Source organism: Ambystoma mexicanum, chromosome 5p (genome assembly GCF_040938575.1).
Source record: "Ambystoma mexicanum isolate Mex_15411 chromosome 5p, UKY_AmexF1_1, whole genome shotgun sequence".
Classification (NCBI taxonomy): Eukaryota; Metazoa; Chordata; class Amphibia; order Caudata; family Ambystomatidae; genus Ambystoma; species Ambystoma mexicanum.
The window spans coordinates 741,579,209-741,604,299 of record NC_090930.1 but is presented as its reverse complement, the minus strand read 5'-3'; the positions used below and the strand labels follow the sequence as shown (position 1 = coordinate 741,604,299).

The window sequence follows — 25,091 nt, the reverse complement described above, 5'->3', positions numbered from 1 at the left end:
CGTTTACTGATGTTATATCGAAGCAGCACTGTTGCTGTTGGATGCTGTGCAATCGCAAAGTATTGGCTTCATGTCTCATTTGGATCAAATTCTTCCTCTGGAGTCTAATGATATAGGAATATTACATATTTTCTCTGATGTGCTCTGTTTTTCCAGAATGAAGTGCATCATGCTACTGAATATGTGGGTTCCATGGTGTAATGGTTAGCACTCTGGACTCTGAATCCAGCGATCCCAGTTCAAGTCTCGGTGGGACCTTGGGGCTGCTTCTCTTTTAGAGTTGCCTTTCATTTGCAGATAGATATAACAGCAATAGCTTTGCTTTACAGCCCACTTTGATGGCAGTCTTCTTTGACCAAAGAATATTAATAGTTTCTGGGGATGACTCTCTTTTGCCACAAAGAAACTGCCCACTCTCATATCGCCAAAGCTCCAAGGTATAATGGCTATTAAACTGGCTTTTGATCTCAGCGATTTGCATTGAAAGCCCAGGAGGCCCCTAAAATCAGTTGAATTGTTTCCTGATAATTTAGAGTTTATTTCTTCTTTCGAGAAAGGTGTGATCCAAATAAAGTAAGTACATTTAAACAAGGGCACTTGATCAGTAAATGCACTACTTTCTAGAACTCATAACTCTTGTAAGTTATAAAAAGTTTGCTCTCCATACAGTTTGTCAACTCAAAGAATTACATTTTTTACACATTTAATAAGACCATCAAATTGCTTGAAACATAGGAATGATTGTGAAAGTGAATATGATTCACCAAAATAATTGTATAACATTTTTTAATGTTAATAAAATAGGGCTTTTTCCAATCTTTTCACATCAATGTTGTTTCTGCATGTTCCAGTGAGCAGAGAATCTACTGCACATAGTGTGTACATTTTTCTTTTCATAGAGTTAAGGTTGGACATTATTCATCTGTGGAAAATGTTTCTGAGAGATATCTGGGTGCCCACTCTGATTGACCTTAGGGATTGTACATTAACGATATGTAGTTGCATCACTGTATTGGTATCAGGCACCAAAGTGCATTTAAATGTAATGTCGTGCAGAGAGAGTCGACTGAACTTCTGAATATTAACTCTGTTGAATTGTAATTTGAGAAATTAGAAAATGGAGTGTAAGAGCAAGATAACGGTCCCACCGAGACTTGAACTCGGATCGTTGGATTCAAAGTCCTAAGTGCTAACCATTACACCATGGAACCCTTGCAAGATGCACCTGAGAGCGTTGAATCAGAAATGGCAATATAGAGCACATTTACAATTTTTACAGATTCATAGTCCCAATTGACTGATATCATACAAACACAGCGATGTTGTCGATTGACGTTGTGCTATAGCAATCTCTGTGCTTTATAGAGCATGTAGATCAAATTCTTCCTCTTGAGGCATATGATTAAGCAATATTAAATATTGTTTCTGACTGCCTCTGTTTTGGCATAATGAAGTTCAGCATTTGCGGAAGTATTTAGGTTCCATGGTCTAATGGTTAGTAGGCTGGACTCTGAATTTAGTAATCTGACATGTTATAGCTATATTTTGTTTTCCTTTGGGTGTATTGTCATTTTATGCACATAGATTTCCTAGCAGTGGCTGTGATGAATAGTTCAATTTGATAGCAGCTTCCTTTTGAGAATTTGAAAAAAAAAGAATTAAATAGTCTCTCTGGATGACTCTGCTTTGATTTCTATGTGCACATCCCTTTTGCGTTTCAGAGGGATTGACCAACATACACAACAGTGCTTGGAAGACCTCTTCCTCCCTCATGGCATGTAAAGCTAACCTCTCTCCTACCGTGTGTTTTTTTACTTTTTAACTTCCCCTTCCGAGTCATGATCATGTAACTGAATTTACATTTTTAGATTTTAACTGCAGTAGTTGCTTGTTTTTCATTTTTATTTTTTGTGTACGCATACATCCCTTTTTGTGGGGAGGGGGGAGTGATGTCTGTTTACTTATATTAGCTAATATAGGTCATTTTATGTCCGCTTACAATATGTGTCAGGATTTTTTATGTCGTTTCCAATCAATGTCTAATATCAAGTGGTTTGCAGCAGTCATACAAAGGCACGTAACACCCCCAAAACACCTACATAAGTTAGAAATACTCCGGAAGAGTACTCAGTTTATGAAAAGGCGGTGAATCCCAAATAGAACTGTAAATGTAAGCTAGCAAGCAGACTGTGCACCCCTGTTTGGAACTATGACCTGTGTGTTGCCCTCTATTAACAGAACAATGTAACTGCAGCCCATGTCACATAAAATAGAAAGTAGAGATTATGCAAATTAACTCCCAGAAGAGCCTGGTGTCACCCCAAAAGGTGTCATGCTTTTCACACCAAGAAACATCCACACATAGATCCCTGTGAACCTCAAAAACGTACAGGAAACCCTGTCCAGCGCTTTGCTCCCAGAGGAGATAAGGTTGAAAAACCACCCTATGTTAAAAGTGTCCATAATCCATGCCAGCTGCCATGTCTATAGAACCTGGCCGTTCGTGGCCATTCGGGGCATGAGTGGAAGGGTTTAACCTGCCTGGGTTCTTGGGCATGGTTTCATCATGCCTCAGTTTACAATGGCACTCTGCCACTTTGTCAGGCTTTAAAGAAGCCTGACTCCTGCAGAGCAAAAGATCTGATTATTTCCTTACATGTTTTGTATGTAAGAATGCGGATGGTGCTCTGAGCCTCCTATGGTGGTTATTAAGCATGGTATACATACCATAGCATGTAACTGTGCCTACAAATGGAACATTTTGTTCATTTATTAGGGAGTTGTGAAAATGGCAAAATCAAATTGCCATTACTGACACAGACCAGTTGCCGCTGTCCGGACATTTCGTCGAAAGACATTTCGTCGAAAGACATTTGGTCGACGTAATTTGGTCGAAAGCCAAATGGTCGATTTTTTAATTTATTTATATATATATTTTTTAGGTTGTAGTTTAGGGAAAAAAAGGGGTTTTTAGAAAAAAAGGGGGTTGGGGGGACCCCCCCAAACCCCCCCCCCCAAAAGAAATTTTAAAATAAAAAACAAAGCAATTCGACCATTTGGTTTTCGACCAAATGGTTTCGACCAATTGTCCTGTCGACAAATTTTTTTCGACGAAATGTCTGGCAACCCAGCTGCCGACTGTTGCTATTGACAGGAGTTCCAGGTGTATAAACTGAGGAGATCACCAGTTCAATTACCTGTGAACGCATTTTGAAGCTCATTCACAACCAGTTCATGCCCGTTCTCTCCATTTTGGCTTTCTGGCTGGCCGAGGGGCCCTTCAGTAATGTTCTTTGCTAACCATTACACCATGGGCCCCTTGCTGGTGCAACCTGACAGAGTTGTAACAGAAATGAGAATCGAGATCTCATGCATCATTTTAACAAACTCATATTCCTAGCCCACGGATATTATGCAAATGTGGAACTGTTTAGTTGGTTGTTGCGCAATAGCAAACTCTTTGCTTTACAGCTCATTTGGATAGGATTCTTCCTCTGGAGGCATAAGATAAAAGAATATTGCATACATTCTCTAAAAGGCTCTTTTTTTGCTGCAATGACGTTCATCATGTCACTAAGTATGTAGGTTCCATGGTGTAATGGTTAGCACTCTGGACTCTGAATCCAGCGATCCGAGTTCAAATCTCGGTGGGACCTTGGGAATTACTGTGTTTGTTTTCCTCTCAGTGTCTTGTTTTAATAGCAATGACGCTGCTGTGTCGCCCACTTTCATAGCATTATTCCCTGGGTGCATTTGAAAAAAGAAAGATTTTCCATGGATGACGCTCTTTAGCCACAATGAAACCCACCACTTTCTGTGGTGTGAAAGACCCATGGTGTAATGGTAGCACCCTGGAGGTTGAATCCAATAATTTGCATTCAAATCTCTGTAAGAGTTTACCATCAGTCGAACCTTTCCCTTATCGTTTATTGTGGATGTCTTCTTTGAAGAAAGGTATGATCCAACTAAAGTAAGTACATTCACAAATGGGCCCTTGGTCGGTACAAACAGTATTTATACACCTCAGGCCTTTTGTGAATTAAGAAAAGTGTGTTCTTCGTTCTATTTTTCATCTCAAACTGATACCTTCATTTTACAAACATGTAAAGACTGTTAAGACTCTTGATTAATATCATTGATTCTGAATGTGGTCGCTTTTCATAGGATTAACCCTTTAACAATTTTGAAAGAGAATGGCGATACAATAGAGCTGCTTTTCCCAAAATGGTATTATTAATGTTGTTGCTGCATCTTCAAGTAAAAAGAGAATCCATTGGGTCACAGATTGAGCATGTTTCTTAACATTGAGTTAAGTTTGAAAATTTCAAATCTTTTATGTATGTTTCCGATGCAGATCTGCCCATCGACTCAGAATGACCTCACTGTTCATACATTTAAAAAAAATGCATAAAGGTTAAGGTGCTAGGCACAAAAGTGGATTTTTATGAAAAGTTATGCCACAGAGTGAGAGCGAAAATGAATACCCTACACCACTAACCTTATGAATATTACTCTCTTTGGCCTATAATTTAAGACAACAAGGAGACAAAGTGTGTTAGAGCAAGAGAGAGGTTCCACCGAGACTTGAACTCGGATCGCTGGATTCAAAGTCCAAAGTGCTAACCATTACACCATGGAACCCTTGTTGAGCAGAGCTTCATAAGGGCAATGAGAATATAGGGCACAGTCAAGATTTTTACTGACCTATAGTAACCGTTTACTGATATTATATCGAAGCAGCACTGTTGCTGTTGGATGCTGTGCAATCGCAAAGTATTGGCTTCATGTCTCATTTGGATCAAATTCTTCCTCTGGAGTCTAATGATATAGGAATATTACATATTTTCTCTGATGTGCTCTATTTTTCCAGAATGAAGTGCATCATGCTACTGAATATGTGGGTTCCATGGTGTAATGGTTAGCACTCTGGACTCTGAATCCAGCGATCCGAGTTCAAGTCTCGGTGGGACCTTGGGGCTGCTTCTCTTTTAGAGTTGCCTTTCATTTGCAGATAGATATAACAGCAATAGCTTTGCTTTACAGCCCACTTTGATGGCAGTCTTCTTTGACCAAAGAATATTAATAGTTTCTGGGGATGACTCTCTTTTGCCACAAAGAAACTGCCCACTCTCATATCTCCAAAGCTCCAAGGTATAATGGCTATTAAACTCGCTTTTGATCTCAGCGATTTGCATTGAAAGCCCAGGAGGCCCCTAAAATCAGTTGAATTGTTTCCTGATAATTTAGAGTTTATTTCTTCTTTCGAGAAAGGTGTGATCCAAATAAAGTAAGTACATTTAAACAAGGGCACTTGATCAGTACATGCACTACTTTCTAGAACTCATAACTCTTGTAAGTTATAAAAAGTTTGCTCTCCATACAGTTTGTCAACTCAAAGAATTACATTTTTTACACATTTAATAAGACCATCAAATTGCTTGAAACATAGGAATGATTGTGAAAGTGAATATGATTCACCAAAATAATTGTATAACATTTTTTAATGTTAATAAAATAGGGCTTTTTCCAATCTTTTCACATCAATGTTGTTTCTGCATGTTCCAGTGAGCAGAGAATCTACTGCACATAGTGTGTACATTTTTCTTTTCATAGAGTTAAGGTTGGACGTTATTCATCTGTGGAAAATGTTTCTGAGAGATATCTGGGTGCCCACTCTGATTGACCTTAGGGATTGTACATTAACGATATGTAGTTGCATCACTGTATTGGTATCAGGCACCAAAGTGCATTTAAATGTAATGTCGTGCAGAGAGAGTCGACTGAACTTCTGAATATTAACTCTGTTGAATTGTAATTTGAGAAATTAGAAAATGGAGTGTAAGAGCAAGATAACGGTCCCACCGAGACTTGAACTCGGATCGTTGGATTCAAAGTCCAAAGTGCTAACCATTACACCATGGAACCCTTTCAAGATGCACCAGAGAGCGTTGAATCAGAAATGGCAATATAGAGCACATTTACAATTTTTACAGATTCATAGTCCCAATTGACTGATATCATACAAACACAGCGATGTTGTCGATTGACGTTGTGCTATAGCAATCTCTGTGCTTTATAGAGCATGTAGATCAAATTCTTCCTCTTGAGGCATATGATTAAGCAATATTAAATATTGTTTCTGACTGCCTCTGTTTTGGCATAATGAAGTTCAGCATTTGCGGAAGTATTTAGGTTCCATGGTCTAATGGTTAGTAGGCTGGACTCTGAATTTAGTAATCTGACATGTTATAGCTATATTTTGTTTTCCTTTGGGTGTATTGTCATTTTATGCACATAGAATTCCTAGCAGTGGCTGTGATGAATAGTTCAATTTGATAGCAGCTTCCTTTTGAGAATTTGAAAAAAAAAGAATTAAATAGTCTCTCTGGATGACTCTGCTTTGATTTCTATGTGCACATCCCTTTTGCGTTTCAGAGGGATTGACCAACATACACAACAGTGCTTGGAAGACCTCTTCCTCCCTCATGGCATGTAAAGCTAACCTCTCTCCTACCGTGTGTTTTTTTACTTTTTAACTTCCCCTTCCGAGTCATGATCATGTAACTGAATTTACATTTTTAGATTTTAACTGCAGTAATTGCTTGTTTTTCATTTTTATTTTTTGTGTACGCATACATCCCTTTTTGTGGGGAGGGGGGAGTGATGTCTGTTTACTTATATTAGCTAATATAGGTCATTTTATGTCCACTTACAATATGTGTCAGGATTTTTTATGTCGTTTCCAATCAATGTCTAATATCAAGTGGTTTGCAGCAGTCATACAAAGGCACGTAACACCCCCAAAACACCTACATAAGTTAGATATACTCCGGAAGAGTACTCAGTTTATGAAAAGGCGGTGAATCCCAAATAGAACTGTAAATGTAAGCTAGCAAGCAGACTGTGCACCCCTGTTTGGAACTATGACCTGTGTGTTGCCCTCTATTAACAGAACAATGTAACTGCAGCCCATGTCACATAAAATAGAAAGTAGAGATTATGCAAATGAACTCCCAGAAGAGCCTGGTGTCACCCCAAAAGGTGTCATGCTTTTCACACCAAGAAACATCCACACATAGATCCCTGCGAACCTCAAAAACGTACAGGAAACCCTGTCCAGCGCTTTGCTCCCAGAGGAGATAAGGTTGAAAAACCACCCTATGTTAAAAGTGTCCATAATCCATGCCAGCTGCCCTGTCTATAGAACCTGGCCGTTCGTGGCCATTCGGGGCATGAGTGGAAGGGTTTAACCTGCCTGGGTTCTTGGGCATGGTTTCATCATGCCTCAGTTTACAATGGCACTCTGCCACTTTGTCAGGCTTTAAAGAAGCCTGACTCCTGCAGAGCAAAAGATCTGATTATTTCCTTACATGTTTTGTACGTAAGAATGCGGATGGTGCTCTGAGCCTCCTATGGTGGTTATTAAGCATGGTATACATACCATAGCATGTAACTGTGCCTACAAACGGAACATTTTGTTCATTTATTAGGGAGTTGTGAAAATGGCAAAATCAAATTGCCATTACTGACACAGACCAGCTGCCGCTGTCCGGACATTTCGTCGAAAGACATTTGGTCGAAAGACATTTGGTCGACGTAATTTGGTCGAAAGCCAAATGGTCGATTTTTTTATTTATTTATATATATATTTTTTAGGTTGTAGTTTAGGAAAAAAAGGGGTTTTTAGAAAAAAAGGGGGTTGGGGGGACCCCCCCAAACCCCCTCCCAAAAAAAATGTGAAAATAAAAAACAAAGCAATTCGACCATTTGGTTTTCGACCAAATGGTTTCGACCAATTGTCCTGTCGACAAATTTTTTTCGACGAAATGTCTGGCAACCCAGCTGCCGACTGTTGCTATTGACAGGAGTTCCAGGTGTATAAACTGAGGAGATCACCAGTTCAATTACCTGTGAACGCATTTTGAAGCTCATTCACAACCAGTTCATGCCCGTTCTCTCCATTTTGGCTTTCGGCTGGCCGAGGGGCCCTTCAGTAATGTTCTTTGCTAACCATTACACCATGGGCCCCTTGCTGGTGCAACCTGACAGAGTTGTAACAGAAATGAGAATCGAGATCTCATGCATCATTTTAACAAACTCATATTCCTAGCCCACGGATATTATGCAAATGTGGAACTGTTTAGTTGGTTGTTGCGCAATAGCAAACTCTTTGCTTTACAGCTCATTTGGATAGGATTCTTCCTCTGGAGGCATAAGATAAAAGAATATTGCATACATTCTCTAAAAGGCTCTTTTTTTGCTGCAATGACGTTCATCATGTCACTAAGTATGTAGGTTCCATGGTGTAATGGTTAGCACTCTGGACTCTGAATCCAGCGATCCGAGTTCAAATCTCGGTGGGACCTTGGGAATTACTGTGTTTGTTTTCCTCCCAGTGTCTTGTTTTAATAGCAATGACGCTGCTGTGTCGCCCACTTTCATAGCATTATTCCCTGGGTGCATTTGAAAAAAGAAAGATTTTCCATGGATGACGCTCTTTAGCCACAATGAAACCCACCACTTTCTGTGGTGTGAAAGACCCATGGTGTAATGGTAGCACCCTGGAGGTTGAATCCAATAATTTGCATTCAAATCTCTGTAAGAGTTTACCATCAGTCGAACCTTTCCCTTATCGTTTATTGTGGATGTCTTCTTTGAAGAAAGGTATGATCCAACTAAAGTAAGTACATTCACGAATGGGCCCTTGGTCGGTACAAACAGTATTTATACACCTCAGGCCTTTTGTGAATTAAGAAAAGTGTGTTCTTCGTTCTATTTTTCATCTCAAACTGATACCTTCATTTTACAAACATGTAAAGACTGTTAAGACGCTTGATTAATATCATTGATTCTGAATGTGGTCGCTTTTCATAGGATTAACCCTTTAACAATTTTGAAAGAGAATGGCGATACAATAGAGCTGCTTTTCCCAAAATGGTATTATTAATGTTGTTGCTGCATCTTCAAGTAAGAAGAGAATCCATTGGGTCACAGATTGAGCATGTTTCTTAACATTGAGTTAAATTTGAAAATTTCAAATCTTTTATGTATGTTTCCGATGCAGATCTGCCCATCGACTCAGAATGACCTCACTGTTCATACATTTAAAAAAAATGCATAAAGGTTAAGGTGCTAGGCACAAAAGTGGATTTTTATGAAAAGTTATGCCAGAGAGTGAGAGCGAAAATGAATACCCTACACCACTAACCTTATGAATATTACTATCTTTGGCCTATAATTTAAGACAACAAGGAGACAAAGTGTGTTAGAGCAAGAGAGAGGTTCCACCGAGACTTGAACTCGGATCGCTGGATTCAAAGTGCTAACCATTACACCATGGAACCCTTGTTGAGCAGAGCTTCATAAGGGCAATGAGAATATAGGGCACAGTCAAGATTTTTACTGACCTATAGTAACCGTTTACTGATGTTATATCGAAGCAGCACTGTTGCTGTTGGATGCTGTGCAATCGCAAAGTATTGGCTTCATGTCTCATTTGGATCAAATTCTTCCTCTGGAGTCTAATGATATAGGAATATTACATATTTTCTCTGATGTGCTCTGTTTTTCCAGAATGAAGTGCATCATGCTACTGAATATGTGGGTTCCATGGTGTAATGGTTAGCACTCTGGACTCTGAATCCAGCGATCCGAGTTCAAGTCTCGGTGGGACCTTGGGGCTGCTTCTCTTTTAGAGTTGCCTTTCATTTGCAGATAGATATAACAGCAATAGCTTTGCTTTACAGCCCACTTTGATGGCAGTCTTCTTTGACCAAAGAATATTAATAGTTTCTGGGGATGACTCTCTTTTGCCACAAAGAAACTGCCCACTCTCATATCGCCAAAGCTCCAAGGTATAATGGCTATTAAACTGGCTTTTGATCTCAGCGATTTGCATTGAAAGCCCAGGAGGCCCCTAAAATCAGTTGAATTGTTTCCTGATAATTTAGAGTTTATTTCTTCTTTCGAGAAAGGTGTGATCCAAATAAAGTAAGTACATTTAAACAAGGGCACTTGATCAGTAAATGCACTACTTTCTAGAACTCATAACTCTTGTAAGTTATAAAAAGTTTGCTCTCCATACAGTTTGTCAACTCAAAGAATTACATTTTTTACACATTTAATAAGACCATCAAATTGCTTGAAACATAGGAATGATTGTGAAAGTGAATATGATTCACCAAAATAATTGTATAACATTTTTTAATGTTAATAAAATAGGGCTTTTTCCAATCTTTTCACATCAATGTTGTTTCTGCATGTTCCAGTGAGCAGAGAATCTACTGCACATAGTGTGTACATTTTTCTTTTCATAGAGTTAAGGTTGGACATTATTCATCTGTGGAAAATGTTTCTGAGAGATATCTGGGTGCCCACTCTGATTGACCTTAGGGATTGTACATTAACGATATGTAGTTGCATCACTGTATTGGTATCAGGCACCAAAGTGCATTTAAATGTAATGTCGTGCAGAGAGAGTCGACTGAACTTCTGAATATTAACTCTGTTGAATTGTAATTTGAGAAATTAGAAAATGGAGTGTAAGAGCAAGATAACGGTCCCACCGAGACTTGAACTTGGATCGTTGGATTCAAAGTCCTAAGTGCTAACCATTACACCATGGAACCCTTGCAAGATGCACCTGAGAGCGTTGAATCAGAAATGGCAATATAGAGCACATTTACAATTTTTACAGATTCATAGTCCCAATTGACTGATATCATACAAACACAGCGATGTTGTCGATTGACGTTGTGCTATAGCAATCTCTGTGCTTTATAGAGCATGTAGATCAAATTCTTCCTCTTGAGGCATATGATTAAGCAATATTAAATATTGTTTCTGACTGCCTCTGTTTTGGCATAATGAAGTTCAGCATTTGCGGAAGTATTTAGGTTCCATGGTCTAATGGTTAGTAGGCTGGACTCTGAATTTAGTAATCTGACATGTTATAGCTATATTTTGTTTTCCTTTGGGTGTATTGTCATTTTATGCACATAGAATTCCTAGCAGTGGCTGTGATGAATAGTTCAATTTGATAGCAGCTTCCTTTTGAGAATTTGAAAAAAAAAGAATTAAATAGTCTCTCTGGATGACTCTGCTTTGATTTCTATGTGCACAAATCCATTTTGCGTTTCAGAGGGATTGACCAACATACACAACAGTGCTTGGAAGACCTCTTCCTCCCTCATGGCATGTAAAGCTAACCTCTCTCCTACCGTGTGTTTTTTTACTTTTTAACTTCCCCTTCCGAGTCATGATCATGTAACTGAATTTACATTTTTAGATTTTAACTGCAGTAGTTGCTTGTTTTTCATTTTTATTTTTTGTGTACGCATACATCCCTTTTTGTGGGGAGGGGGGAGTGATGTCTGTTTACTTATATTAGCTAATATAGGTCATTTTATGTCCGCTTACAATATGTGTCAGGATTTTTTATGTCGTTTCCAATCAATGTCTAATATCAAGTGGTTTGCAGCAGTCATACAAAGGCACGTAACACCCCCAAAACACCTACATAAGTTAGAAATACTCCGGAAGAGTACTCAGTTTATGAAAAGGCGGTGAATCCCAAATAGAACTGTAAATGTAAGCTAGCAAGCAGACTGTGCACCCCTGTTTGGAACTATGACCTGTGTGTTGCCCTCTATTAACAGAACAATGTAACTGCAGCCCATGTCACATAAAATAGAAAGTAGAGATTATGCAAATTAACTCCCAGAAGAGCCTGGTGTCACCCCAAAAGGTGTCATGCTTTTCACACCAAGAAACATCCACACATAGATCCCTGCGAACCTCAAAAACGTACAGGAAACCCTGTCCAGCGCTTTGCTCCCAGAGGAGATAAGGTTGAAAAACCACCCTATGTTAAAAGTGTCCATAATCCATGCCAGCTGCCCTGTCTATAGAACCTGGCCGTTCGTGGCCATTCGGGGCATGAGTGGAAGGGTTTAACCTGCCTGGGTTCTTGGGCATGGTTTCATCATGCCTCAGTTTACAATGGCACTCTGCCACTTTGTCAGGCTTTAAAGAAGCCTGACTCCTGCAGAGCAAAAGATCTGATTATTTCCTTACATGTTTTGTATGTAAGAATGCGGATGGTGCTCTGAGCCTCCTATGGTGGTTATTAAGCATGGTATACATACCATAGCATGTAACTGTGCCTACAAATGGAACATTTTGTTCATTTATTAGGGAGTTGTGAAAATGGCAAAATCAAATTGCCATTACTGACACAGACCAGCTGCCGCTGTCCGGACATTTCGTCGAAAGACATTTGGTCGAAAGACATTTGGTCGACGTAATTTGGTCGAAAGCCAAATGGTCGATTTTTTAATTTATTTATATATATATTTTTTAGGTTGTAGTTTAGGGAAAAAAAGGGGTTTTTAGAAAAAAAGGGGGTTGGGGGGACCCCCCCAAACCCCCCCCCCAAAAAAAATTTGAAAATAAAAAACAAAGCAATTCGACCATTTGGTTTTCGACCAAATGGTTTCGACCAATTGTCCTGTCGACAAATTTTTTTCGACGAAATGTCTGGCAACCCAGCTGCCGACTGTTGCTATTGACAGGAGTTCCAGGTGTATAAACTGAGGAGATCACCAGTTCAATTACCTGTGAACGCATTTTGAAGCTCATTCACAACCAGTTCATGCCCGTTCTCTCCATTTTGGCTTTCTGGCTGGCCGAGGGGCCCTTCAGTAATGTTCTTTGCTAACCATTACACCATGGGCCCCTTGCTGGTGCAACCTGACAGAGTTGTAACAGAAATGAGAATCGAGATCTCATGCATCATTTTAACAAACTCATATTCCTAGCCCACGGATATTATGCAAATGTGGAACTGTTTAGTTGGTTGTTGCGCAATAGCAAACTCTTTGCTTTACAGCTCATTTGGATAGGATTCTTACTCTGGAGGCATACGATAAAAGAATATTGCATACATTCTCTAAAAGGCTCTTTTTTTGCTGCAATGACGTTCATCATGTCACTAAGTATGTAGGTTCCATGGTGTAATGGTTAGCACTCTGGACTCTGAATCCAGCGATCCGAGTTCAAATCTCGGTTGGACCTTGGGAATTACTGTGTTTGTTTTCCTCTCAGTGTCTTGTTTTAATAGCAATGACGCTGCTGTGTCGCCCACTTTCATAGCATTATTCCCTGGGTGCATTTGAAAAAAGAAAGATTTTCCATGGATGACGCTCTTTAGCCACAATGAAACCCACCACTTTCTGTGGTGTGAAAGACCCATGGTGTAATGGTAGCACCCTGGAGGTTGAATCCAATAATTTGCATTCAAATCTCTGTAAGAGTTTACCATCAGTCGAACCTTTCCCTTATCGTTTATTGTGGATGTCTTCTTTGAAGAAAGGTATGATCCAACTAAAGTAAGTACATTCACGAATGGGCCCTTGGTCGGTACAAACAGTATTTATACACCTCAGGCCTTTTGTGAATTAAGAAAAGTGTGTTCTTCGTTCTATTTTTCATCTCAAACTGATACCTTCATTTTACAAACATGTAAAGACTGTTAAGACGCTTGATTAATATCATTGATTCTGAATGTGGTCGCTTTTCATAGGATTAACCCTTTAACAATTTTGAAAGAGAATGGCGATACAATAGAGCTGCTTTTCCCAAAATGGTATTATTAATGTTGTTGCTGCATCTTCAAGTAAAAAGAGAATCCATTGGGTCACAGATTGAGCATGTTTCTTAACATTGAGTTAAGTTTGAAAATTTCAAATCTTTTATGTATGTTTCCGATGCAGATCTGCCCATCGACTCAGAATGACCTCACTGTTCATACATTTAAAAAAAATGCATAAAGGTTAAGGTGCTAGGCACAAAAGTGGATTTTTATGAAAAGTTATGCCACAGAGTGAGAGCGAAAATGAATACCCTACACCACTAACCTTATGAATATTACTCTCTTTGGCCTATAATTTAAGACAACAAGGAGACAAAGTGTGTTAGAGCAAGAGAGAGGTTCCACCGAGACTTGAACTCGGATCGCTGGATTCAAAGTCCAAAGTGCTAACCATTACACCATGGAACCCTTGTTGAGCAGAGCTTCATAAGGGCAATGAGAATATAGGGCACAGTCAAGATTTTTACTGACCTATAGTAACCGTTTACTGATATTATATCGAAGCAGCACTGTTGCTGTTGGATGCTGTGCAATCGCAAAGTATTGGCTTCATGTCTCATTTGGATCAAATTCTTCCTCTGGAGTCTAATGATATAGGAATATTACATATTTTCTCTGATGTGCTCTATTTTTCCAGAATGAAGTGCATCATGCTACTGAATATGTGGGTTCCATGGTGTAATGGTTAGCACTCTGGACTCTGAATCCAGCGATCCGAGTTCAAGTCTCGGTGGGACCTTGGGGCTGCTTCTCTTTTAGAGTTGCCTTTCATTTGCAGATAGATATAACAGCAATAGCTTTGCTTTACAGCCCACTTTGATGGCAGTCTTCTTTGACCAAAGAATATTAATAGTTTCTGGGGATGACTCTCTTTTGCCACAAAGAAACTGCCCACTCTCATATCTCCAAAGCTCCAAGGTATAATGGCTATTAAACTCGCTTTTGATCTCAGCGATTTGCATTGAAAGCCCAGGAGGCCCCTAAAATCAGTTGAATTGTTTCCTGATAATTTAGAGTTTATTTCTTCTTTCGAGAAAGGTGTGATCCAAATAAAGTAAGTACATTTAAACAAGGGCACTTGATCAGTACATGCACTACTTTCTAGAACTCATAACTCTTGTAAGTTATAAAAAGTTTGCTCTCCATACAGTTTGTCAACTCAAAGAATTACATTTTTTACACATTTAATAAGACCATCAAATTGCTTGAAACATAGGAATGATTGTGAAAGTGAATATGATTCACCAAAATAATTGTATAACATTTTTTAATGTTAATAAAATAGGGCTTTTTCCAATCTTTTCACATCAATGTTGTTTCTGCATGTTCCAGTGAGCAGAGAATCTACTGCACATAGTGTGTACATTTTTCTTTTCATAGAGTTAAGGTTGGACGTTATTCATCTGTGGAAAATGTTTCTGAGAGATATCTGGGTGCCCACTCTGATTGACCTTAGGGATTGTACATTAACGATATGTAGTTGCATCACTGTATTGGTATCAGGCACCAAAGTGCATTTAAATGTAATGTCGTGCAGAGAGAGTCGACTGAACTTCTGAATATTAACTCTGTTGAATTGTAATTTGAGAAATTAGAAAATGGAGTGTAAGAGCAAGATAACGGTCCCACCGAGACTTGAACTCGGATCGTTGGATTCAAAGTCCAAAGTGCTAACCATTACACCATGGAACCCTTTCAAGATGCACCAGAGAGCGTTGAATCAGAAATGGCAATATAGAGCACATTTACAATTTTTACAGATTCATAGTCCCAATTGACTGATATCATACAAACACAGCGATGTTGTCGATTGACGTTGTGCTATAGCAATCTCTGTGCTTTATAGAGCATGTAGATCAAATTCTTCCTCTTGAGGCATATGATTAAGCAATATTAAATATTGTTTCTGACTGCCTCTGTTTTGGCATAATGAAGTTCAGCATTTGCGGAAGTATTTAGGTTCCATGGTCTAATGGTTAGTAGGCTGGACTCTGAATTTAGTAATCTGACATGTTATAGCTATATTTTGTTTTCCTTTGGGTGTATTGTCATTTTATGCACATAGAATTCCTAGCAGTGGCTGTGATGAATAGTTCAATTTGATAGCAGCTTCCTTTTGAGAATTTGAAAAAAAAAGAATTAAATAGTCTCTCTGGATGACTCTGCTTTGATTTCTATGTGCACATCCCTTTTGCGTTTCAGAGGGATTGACCAACATACACAACAGTGCTTGGAAGACCTCTTCCTCCCTCATGGCATGTAAAGCTAACCTCTCTCCTACCGTGTGTTTTTTTACTTTTTAACTTCCCCTTCCGAGTCATGATCATGTAACTGAATTTACATTTTTAGATTTTAACTGCAGTAATTGCTTGTTTTTCATTTTTATTTTTTGTGTACGCATACATCCCTTTTTGTGGGGAGGGGGGAGTGATGTCTGTTTACTTATATTAGCTAATATAGGTCATTTTATGTCCACTTACAATATGTGTCAGGATTTTTTATGTCGTTTCCAATCAATGTCTAATATCAAGTGGTTTGCAGCAGTCATACAAAGGCACGTAACACCCCCAAAACACCTACATAAGTTAGATATACTCCGGAAGAGTACTCAGTTTATGAAAAGGCGGTGAATCCCAAATAGAACTGTAAATGTAAGCTAGCAAGCAGACTGTGCACCCCTGTTTGGAACTATGACCTGTGTGTTGCCCTCTATTAACAGAACAATGTAACTGCAGCCCATGTCACATAAAATAGAAAGTAGAGATTATGCAAATTAACTCCCAGAAGAGCCTGGTGTCACCCCAAAAGGTGTCATGCTTTTCACACCAAGAAACATCCACACATAGATCCCTGCGAACCTCAAAAACGTACAGGAAACCCTGTCCAGCGCTTTGCTCCCAGAGGAGATAAGGTTGAAAAACCACCCTATGTTAAAAGTGTCCATAATCCATGCCAGCTGCCCTGTCTATAGAACCTGGCCGTTCGTGGCCATTCGGGGCATGAGTGGAAGGGTTTAACCTGCCTGGGTTCTTGGGCATGGTTTCATCATGCCTCAGTTTACAATGGCACTCTGCCACTTTGTCAGGCTTTAAAGAAGCCTGACTCCTGCAGAGCAAAAGATCTGATTATTTCCTTACATGTTTTGTACGTAAGAATGCGGATGGTGCTCTGAGCCTCCTATGGTGGTTATTAAGCATGGTATACATACCATAGCATGTAACTGTGCCTACAAACGGAACATTTTGTTCATTTATTAGGGAGTTGTGAAAATGGCAAAATCAAATTGCCATTACTGACACAGACCAGCTGCCGCTGTCCGGACATTTCGTCGAAAGACATTTGGTCGAAAGACATTTGGTCGACGTAATTTGGTCGAAAGCCAAATGGTCGATTTTTTTATTTATTTATATATATATTTTTTAGGTTGTAGTTTAGGGAAAAAAAGGGGTTTTTAGAAAAAAAGGGGGTTGGGGGGACCCCCCCAAACCCCCTCCCAAAAAAAATGTGAAAATAAAAAACAAAGCAATTCGACCATTTGGTTTTCGACCAAATGGTTTCGACCAATTGTCCTGTCGACAAATTTTTTTCGACGAAATGTCTGGCAACCCAGCTGCCGACTGTTGCTATTGACAGGAGTTCCAGGTGTATAAACTGAGGAGATCACCAGTTCAATTACCTGTGAACGCATTTTGAAGCTCATTCACAACCAGTTCATGCCCGTTCTCTCCATTTTGGCTTTCGGCTGGCCGAGGGGCCCTTCAGTAATGTTCTTTGCTAACCATTACACCATGGGCCCCTTGCTGGTGCAACCTGACAGAGTTGTAACAGAAATGAGAATCGAGATCTCATGCATCATTTTAACAAACTCATATTCCTAGCCCACGGATATTATGCAAATGTGGAACTGTTTAGTTGGTTGTTGCGCAATAGCAAACTCTTTGCTTTACAGCTCATTTGGATAGGATTCTTCCTCTGGAGGCATAAGATAAAAGAATATTGCATACATTCTCTAAAAGGCTCTTTTTTTGCTGCAATGACGTTCATCATGTCACTAAGTATGTAGGTTCCATGGTGTAATGGTTAGCACTCTGGACTCTGAATCCAGCGATCCGAGTTCAAATCTCGGTGGGACCTTGGGAATTACTGTGTTTGTTTTCCTCCCAGTGTCTTGTTTTAATAGCAATGACGCTGCTGTGTCGCCCACTTTCATAGCATTATTCCCTGGGTGCATTTGAAAAAAGAAAGATTTTCCATGGATGACGCTCTTTAGCCACAATGAAACCCACCACTTTCTGTGGTGTGAAAGACCCATGGTGTAATGGTAGCACCCTGGAGGTTGAATCCAATAATTTGCATTCAAATCTCTGTAAGAGTTTACCATCAGTCGAACCTTTCCCTTATCGTTTATTGTGGATGTCTTCTTTGAAGAAAGGTATGATCCAACTCAAGTAAGTACATTCACGAATGGGCCCTTGGTCGGTACAAACAGTATTTATACACCTCAGGCCTTTTGTGAATTAAGAAAAGTGTGTTCTTCGTTCTATTTTTCATCTCAAACTGATACCTTCATTTTACAAACATGTAAAGACTGTTAAGACGCTTGATTAATATCATTGATTCTGAATGTGGTCGCTTTTCATAGGATTAACCCTTTAACAATTTTGAAAGAGAATGGCGATACAATAGAGCTGCTTTTCCCAAAATGGTATTATTAATGTTGTTGCTGCATCTTCAAGTAAGAAGAGAATCCATTGGGTCACAGATTGAGCATGTTTCTTAACATTGAGTTAAATTTGAAAATTTCAAATCTTTTATGTATGTTTCCGATGCAGATCTGCCCATCGACTCAGAATGACCTCACTGTTCATACATTTAAAAAAAATGCATAAAGGTTAAGGTGCTAGGCACAAAAGTGGATTTTTATGAAAAGTTATGCCAGAGAGTGAGAGCGAAAATGAATACCCTACACCACTAACCTTATGAATATTACTATCTTTGGCCTATAATTTAAGACAACAAGGAGACAAAGTGTGTTAGAGCAAGAGAGAGGTTCCACCGAGACTTGAACTCGGATCGCTGGATTCAAAGTGCTAACCATTACACCATGGAACCCTTGTTGAGCAGAGCTTCATAAGGGCAATGAGAATATAGGGCACAGTCAAGATTTTTACTGACCTATAGTAACCGTTTACTGATGTTATATCGAAGCAGCACTGTTGCTGTTGGATGCTGTGCAATCGCAAAGTATTGGCTTCATGTCTCATTTGGATCAAATTCTTCCTCTGGAGTCTAATGATATAGGAATATTACATATTTTCTCTGATGTGCTCTGTTTTTCCAGAATGAAGTGCATCATGCTACTGAATATGTGGGTTCCATGGTGTAATGGTTAGCACTCTGGACTCTGAATCCAGCGATCCGAGTTCAAGTCTCGGTGGGACCTTGGGGCTGCTTCTCTTTTAGAGTTGCCTTTCATTTGCAGATAGATATAACAGCAATAGCTTTGCTTTACAGCCCACTTTGATGGCAGTCTTCTTTGACCAAAGAATATTAATAGTTTCTGGGGATGACTCTCTTTTGCCACAAAGAAACTGCCCACTCTCATATCGCCAAAGCTCCAAGGTATAATGGCTATTAAACTGGCTTTTGATCTCAGCGATTTGCATTGAAAGCCCAGGAGGCCCCTAAAATCAGTTGAATTGTTTCCTGATAATTTAGAGTTTATTTCTTCTTTCGAGAAAGGTGTGATCCAAATAAAGTAAGTACATTTAAACAAGGGCACTTGATCAGTAAATGCACTACTTTCTAGAACTCATAACTCTTGTAAGTTATAAAAAGTTTGCTCTCCATACAGTTTGTCAACTCAAAGAATTACATTTTTTACACATTTAATAAGACCATCAAATTGCTTGAAACATAGGAATGATTGTGAAAGTGAATATGATTCACCAAAATAATTGTATAACATTTTTTAATGTTAATAAAATAGGGCTTTTTCCAATCTTTTCACATCAATGTTGTTTCTGCATGTTCCAGTGAGCAGAGAATCTACTGCACATAGTGTGTACATTTTTCTTTTCATAGAGTTAAGGTTGGACATTATTCATCTGTGGAAAATGTTTCTGAGAGATATCTGGGTGCCCACTCTGATTGACCTTAGGGATTGTACATTAACGATATGTAGTTGCATCACTGTATTGGTATCAGGCACCAAAGTGCATTTAAATGTAATGTCGTGCAGAGAGAGTCGACTGAACTTCTGAATATTAACTCTGTTGAATTGTAATTTGAGAAATTAGAAAATGGAGTGTAAGAGCAAGATAACGGTCCCACCGAGACTTGAACTCGGATCGTTGGATTCAAAGTCCAAAGTGCTAACCATTACACCATGGAACCCTTGCAAGATGCACCTGAGAGCGTTGAATCAGAAATGGCAATATAGAGCACATTTACAATTTTTACAGATTCATAGTCCCAATTGACTGATATCATACAAACACAGCGATGTTGTCGATTGACGTTGTGCTATAGCAATCTCTGTGCTTTATAGAGCATGTAGATCAAATTCTTCCTCTTGAGGCATATGATTAAGCAATATTAAATATTGTTTCTGACTGCCTCTGTTTTGGCATAATGAAGTTCAGCATTTGCGGAAGTATTTAGGTTCCATGGTCTAATGGTTAGTAGGCTGGACTCTGAATTTAGTAATCTGACATGTTATAGCTATATTTTGTTTTCCTTTGGGTGTATTGTCATTTTATGCACATAGAATTCCTAGCAGTGGCTGTGATGAATAGTTCAATTTGATAGCAGCTTCCTTTTGAGAATTTGAAAAAAAAAGAATTAAATAGTCTCTCTGGATGACTCTGCTTTGATTTCTATGTGCACAAATCCATTTTGCGTTTCAGAGGGATTGACCAACATACACAACAGTGCTTGGAAGACCTCTTCCTCCCTCATGGCATGTAAAGCTAACCTCTCTCCTACCGTGTGTTTTTTTACTTTTTAACTTCCCCTTCCGAGTCATGATCATGTAACTGAATTTACATTTTTAGATTTTAACTGCAGTAGTTGCTTGTTTTTCATTTTTATTTTTTGTGTACGCATACATCCCTTTTTGTGGGGAGGGGGGAGTGATGTCTGTTTACTTATATTAGCTAATATAGGTCATTTTATGTCCGCTTACAATATGTGTCAGGATTTTTTATGTCGTTTCCAATCAATGTCTAATATCAAGTGGTTTGCAGCAGTCATACAAAGGCACGTAACACCCCCAAAACACCTACATAAGTTAGAAATACTCCGGAAGAGTACTCAGTTTATGAAAAGGCGGTGAATCCCAAATAGAACTGTAAATGTAAGCTAGCAAGCAGACTGTGCACCCCTGTTTGGAACTATGACCTGTGTGTTGCCCTCTATTAACAGAACAATGTAACTGCAGCCCATGTCACATAAAATAGAAAGTAGAGATTATGCAAATTAACTCCCAGAAGAGCCTGGTGTCACCCCAAAAGGTGTCATGCTTTTCACACCAAGAAACATCCACACATAGATCCCTGCGAACCTCAAAAACGTACAGGAAACCCTGTCCAGCGCTTTGCTCCCAGAGGAGATAAGGTTGAAAAACCACCCTATGTTAAAAGTGTCCATAATCCATGCCAGCTGCCCTGTCTATAGAACCTGGCCGTTCGTGGCCATTCGGGGCATGAGTGGAAGGGTTTAACCTGCCTGGGTTCTTGGGCATGGTTTCATCATGCCTCAGTTTACAATGGCACTCTGCCACTTTGTCAGGCTTTAAAGAAGCCTGACTCCTGCAGAGCAAAAGATCTGATTATTTCCTTACATGTTTTGTATGTAAGAATGCGGATGGTGCTCTGAGCCTCCTATGGTGGTTATTAAGCATGGTATACATACCATAGCATGTAACTGTGCCTACAAATGGAACATTTTGTTCATTTATTAGGGAGTTGTGAAAATGGCAAAATCAAATTGCCATTACTGACACAGACCAGCTGGCGCTGTCCGGACATTTCGTCGAAAGACATTTGGTCGAAAGACATTTGGTCGACGTAATTTGGTCGAAAGCCAAATGGTTGATTTTTTTATTTATTTATATATATATTTTTTAGGTTGTAGTTTAGGGAAAAAAAGGGGTTTTTAGAAAAAAAGGGGGTTGGGGGGACCCCCCCAAACCCCCCCCCCAAAAAAAATGTGAAAATAAAAAACAAAGCAATTCGACCATTTGGTTTTCGACCAAATGGTTTCGACCAATTGTCCTGTCGACAAATTTTTTCCGACGAAATGTCTGGCAACCCAGCTGCCGACTGTTGCTATTGACAGGAGTTCCAGGTGTATAAACTGAGGAGATCACCAGTTCAATTACCTGTGAACGCATTTTGAAGCTCATTCACAACCAGTTCATGCCCGTTCTCTCCATTTTGGCTTTCTGGCTGGCCGAGGGGCCCTTCAGTAATGTTCTTTGCTAACCATTACACCATGGGCCCCTTGCTGGTGCAACCTGACAGAGTTGTAACAGAAATGAGAATCGAGATCTCATGCATCATTTTAACAAACTCATATTCCTAGCCCACGGATATTATGCAAATGTGGAACTGTTTAGTTGGTTGTTGCGCAATAGCAAACTCTTTGCTTTACAGCTCATTTGGATAGGATTCTTCCTCTGGAGGCATAAGATAAAAGAATATTGCATACATTCTCTAAAAGGCTCTTTTTTTGCTGCAATGACGTTCATCATGTCACTAAGTATGTAGGTTCCATGGTGTAATGGTTAGCACTCTGGACTCTGAATCCTGCGATCCGAGTTCAAATTTCGGTGGGACCTTGGGAATTACTGTATTTGTTTTCCTCTCAGTGTCTTGTTTTAATAGCAATGACGCTGCTGTGTCGCCCACTTTCATAGCATTATTCCCTGGGTGCATTTGAAAAAAGAAAGATTTTCCATGGATGACGCTCTTTAGCCACAATGAAACCCACCACTTTCTGTGGTGTGAAAGACCCATGGTGTAATGGTAGCACCCTGGAGGTTGAATCCAATAATTTGCATTCAAATCTCTGTAAGAGTTTACCATCAGTCGAACCTTTCCCTTATCGTTTATTGTGGATGTCTTCTTTGAAGAAAGGTATGATCCAACTAAAGTAAGTACATTCACGAATGGGCCCTTGGTCGGTACAAACAGTATTTATACACCTCAGGCCTTTTGTGAATTAAGAAAAGTGTGTTCTTCGTTCTATTTTTCATCTCAAACTGATACCTTCATTTTACAAACATGTAAAGACTGTTAAGACGCTTGATTAATATCATTGATTCTGAATGTGGTCGCTTTTCATAGGATTAACCCTTTAACAATTTTGAAAGAGAATGGCGATACAATAGAGCTGCTTTTCCCAAAATGGTATTATTAATGTTGTTGCTGCATCTTCAAGTAAAAAGAGAATCCATTGGGTCACAGATTGAGCATGTTTCTTAACATTGAGTTAAGTTTGAAAATTTCAAATCTTTTATGTATGTTTCCGATGCAGATCTGCCCATCGACTCAGAATGACCTCACTGTTCATACATTTAAAAAAAATGCATAAAGGTTAAGGTGCTAGGCACAAAAGTGGATTTTTATGAAAAGTTATGCCAGAGAGTGAGAGCGAAAATGAATACCCTACACCACTAACCTTATGAATATTACTATCTTTGGCCTATAATTTAAGACAACAAGGAGACAAAGTGTGTTAGAGCAAGAGAGAGGTTCCACCGAGACTTGAACTCGGATCGCTGGATTCAAAGTCCAAAGTGCTAACCATTACACCATGGAACCCTTGTTGAGCAGAGCTTCATAAGGGCAATGAGAATATAGGGCACAGTCAAGATTTTTACTGACCTATAGTAACCGTTTACTGATATTATATCGAAGCAGCACTGTTGCTGTTGGATGCTGTGCAATCGCAAAGTATTGGCTTCATGTCTCATTTGGATCAAATTCTTCCTCTGGAGTCTAATGATATAGGAATATTACATATTTTCTCTGATGTGCTCTGTTTTTCCAGAATGAAGTGCATCATGCTACTGAATATGTGGCTTCCATGGTGTAATGGTTAGCACTCTGGACTCTGAATCCAGCGATCCGAGTTCAAGTCTCGGTGGGACCTTGGGGCTGCTTCTCTTTTAGAGTTGCCTTTCATTTGCAGATAGATATAACAGCAATAGCTTTGCTTTACAGCCCACTTTGATGGCAGTCTTCTTTGACCAAAGAATATTAATAGTTTCTGGGGATGACTCTCTTTTGCCACAAAGAAACTGCCCACTCTCATATCTCCAAAGCTCCAAGGTATAATGGCTATTAAACTGGCTTTTGATCTCAGCGATTTGCATTGAAAGCCCAGGAGGCCCCTAAAATCAGTTGAATTGTTTCCTGATAATTTAGAGTTTATTTCTTCTTTCGAGAAAGGTGTGATCCAAATAAAGTAAGTACATTTAAACAAGGGCACTTGATCAGTAAATGCACTACTTTCTAGAACTCATAACTCTTGTAAGTTATAAAAAGTTTGCTCTCCATACAGTTTGTCAACTCAAAGAATTACATTTTTTACACATTTAATAAGACCATCAAATTGCTTGAAACATAGGAATGATTGTGAAAGTGAATATGATTCACCAAAATAATTGTATAACATTTTTTAATGTTAATAAAATAGGGCTTTTTCCAATCTTTTCACATCAATGTTGTTTCTGCATGTTCCAGTGAGCAGAGAATCTACTGCACATAGTGTGTACATTTTTCTTTTCATAGAGTTAAGGTTGGACATTATTCATCTGTGGAAAATGTTTCTGAGAGATATCTGGGTGCCCACTCTGATTGACCTTAGGGATTGTACATTAACGATATGTAGTTGCATCACTGTATTGGTATCAGGCACCAAAGTGCATTTAAATGTAATGTCGTGCAGAGAGAGTCGACTGAACTTCTGAATATTAACTCTGTTGAATTGTAATTTGAGAAATTAGAAAATGGAGTGTAAGAGCAAGATAACGGTCCCACCGAGACTTGAACTCGGATCGTTGGATTCAAAGTCCAAAGTGCTAACCATTACACCATGGAACCCTTGCAAGATGCACCTGAGAGCGTTGAATCAGAAATGGCAATATAGAGCACATTTACAATTTTTACAGATTCATAGTCCCAATTGACTGATATCATACAAACACAGCGATGTTGTCGATTGACGTTGTGCTATAGCAATCTCTGTGCTTTATAGAGCATGTAGATCAAATTCTTCCTCTTGAGGCATATGATTAAGCAATATTAAATATTGTTTCTGACTGCCTCTGTTTTGGCATAATGAAGTTCAGCATTTGCGGAAGTATTTAGGTTCCATGGTCTAATGGTTAGTAGGCTGGACTCTGAATTTAGTAATCTGACATGTTATAGCT

General features: G+C 39.1%; 19 non-coding genes across 19 annotated transcripts; 11 read left to right on the top strand and 8 right to left on the bottom strand.

Annotated features, from left to right (window-relative positions):
• The first annotated feature begins 186 nt into the window (after positions 1-186).
• On the top strand, positions 187-258 carry TRNAQ-CUG (transfer RNA glutamine (anticodon CUG)). The gene has a single exon. It is a non-coding gene; the product is annotated as a tRNA-Gln (tRNA).
• Positions 259-1,139: 881 nt separating this feature from the next.
• Positions 1,140-1,211, bottom strand: TRNAQ-UUG (transfer RNA glutamine (anticodon UUG)). Its single transcript has one exon. It is a non-coding gene; the product is annotated as a tRNA-Gln (tRNA).
• A 2,373-nt stretch (positions 1,212-3,584) lies between these two features.
• Positions 3,585-3,656, top strand: TRNAQ-CUG (transfer RNA glutamine (anticodon CUG)). The gene has a single exon. It is a non-coding gene; the product is annotated as a tRNA-Gln (tRNA).
• Positions 3,657-4,569: 913 nt separating this feature from the next.
• TRNAQ-UUG (transfer RNA glutamine (anticodon UUG)) lies at positions 4,570-4,641 on the bottom strand. Its single transcript has one exon. It is a non-coding gene; the product is annotated as a tRNA-Gln (tRNA).
• A 259-nt stretch (positions 4,642-4,900) lies between these two features.
• Positions 4,901-4,972, top strand: TRNAQ-CUG (transfer RNA glutamine (anticodon CUG)). Its single transcript has one exon. It is a non-coding gene; the product is annotated as a tRNA-Gln (tRNA).
• Positions 4,973-5,853: 881 nt separating this feature from the next.
• On the bottom strand, positions 5,854-5,925 carry TRNAQ-UUG (transfer RNA glutamine (anticodon UUG)). The gene has a single exon. It is a non-coding gene; the product is annotated as a tRNA-Gln (tRNA).
• A 2,369-nt stretch (positions 5,926-8,294) lies between these two features.
• Positions 8,295-8,366, top strand: TRNAQ-CUG (transfer RNA glutamine (anticodon CUG)). Its single transcript has one exon. It is a non-coding gene; the product is annotated as a tRNA-Gln (tRNA).
• Positions 8,367-9,603: 1,237 nt separating this feature from the next.
• On the top strand, positions 9,604-9,675 carry TRNAQ-CUG (transfer RNA glutamine (anticodon CUG)). The gene has a single exon. It is a non-coding gene; the product is annotated as a tRNA-Gln (tRNA).
• A 3,327-nt stretch (positions 9,676-13,002) lies between these two features.
• On the top strand, positions 13,003-13,074 carry TRNAQ-CUG (transfer RNA glutamine (anticodon CUG)). The gene has a single exon. It is a non-coding gene; the product is annotated as a tRNA-Gln (tRNA).
• Positions 13,075-13,987: 913 nt separating this feature from the next.
• Positions 13,988-14,059, bottom strand: TRNAQ-UUG (transfer RNA glutamine (anticodon UUG)). Its single transcript has one exon. It is a non-coding gene; the product is annotated as a tRNA-Gln (tRNA).
• A 259-nt stretch (positions 14,060-14,318) lies between these two features.
• TRNAQ-CUG (transfer RNA glutamine (anticodon CUG)) lies at positions 14,319-14,390 on the top strand. The gene has a single exon. It is a non-coding gene; the product is annotated as a tRNA-Gln (tRNA).
• An 881-nt stretch (positions 14,391-15,271) lies between these two features.
• On the bottom strand, positions 15,272-15,343 carry TRNAQ-UUG (transfer RNA glutamine (anticodon UUG)). The gene has a single exon. It is a non-coding gene; the product is annotated as a tRNA-Gln (tRNA).
• Positions 15,344-17,713: 2,370 nt separating this feature from the next.
• On the top strand, positions 17,714-17,785 carry TRNAQ-CUG (transfer RNA glutamine (anticodon CUG)). Its single transcript has one exon. It is a non-coding gene; the product is annotated as a tRNA-Gln (tRNA).
• A 1,237-nt stretch (positions 17,786-19,022) lies between these two features.
• On the top strand, positions 19,023-19,094 carry TRNAQ-CUG (transfer RNA glutamine (anticodon CUG)). Its single transcript has one exon. It is a non-coding gene; the product is annotated as a tRNA-Gln (tRNA).
• An 881-nt stretch (positions 19,095-19,975) lies between these two features.
• TRNAQ-UUG (transfer RNA glutamine (anticodon UUG)) lies at positions 19,976-20,047 on the bottom strand. Its single transcript has one exon. It is a non-coding gene; the product is annotated as a tRNA-Gln (tRNA).
• A 2,374-nt stretch (positions 20,048-22,421) lies between these two features.
• Positions 22,422-22,493, top strand: TRNAQ-CUG (transfer RNA glutamine (anticodon CUG)). Its single transcript has one exon. It is a non-coding gene; the product is annotated as a tRNA-Gln (tRNA).
• Positions 22,494-23,406: 913 nt separating this feature from the next.
• TRNAQ-UUG (transfer RNA glutamine (anticodon UUG)) lies at positions 23,407-23,478 on the bottom strand. Its single transcript has one exon. It is a non-coding gene; the product is annotated as a tRNA-Gln (tRNA).
• Positions 23,479-23,736: 258 nt separating this feature from the next.
• TRNAQ-CUG (transfer RNA glutamine (anticodon CUG)) lies at positions 23,737-23,809 on the top strand. The gene has a single exon. It is a non-coding gene; the product is annotated as a tRNA-Gln (tRNA).
• Positions 23,810-24,690: 881 nt separating this feature from the next.
• TRNAQ-UUG (transfer RNA glutamine (anticodon UUG)) lies at positions 24,691-24,762 on the bottom strand. The gene has a single exon. It is a non-coding gene; the product is annotated as a tRNA-Gln (tRNA).
• Between the last annotated feature and the right edge of the window lie 329 nt (positions 24,763-25,091).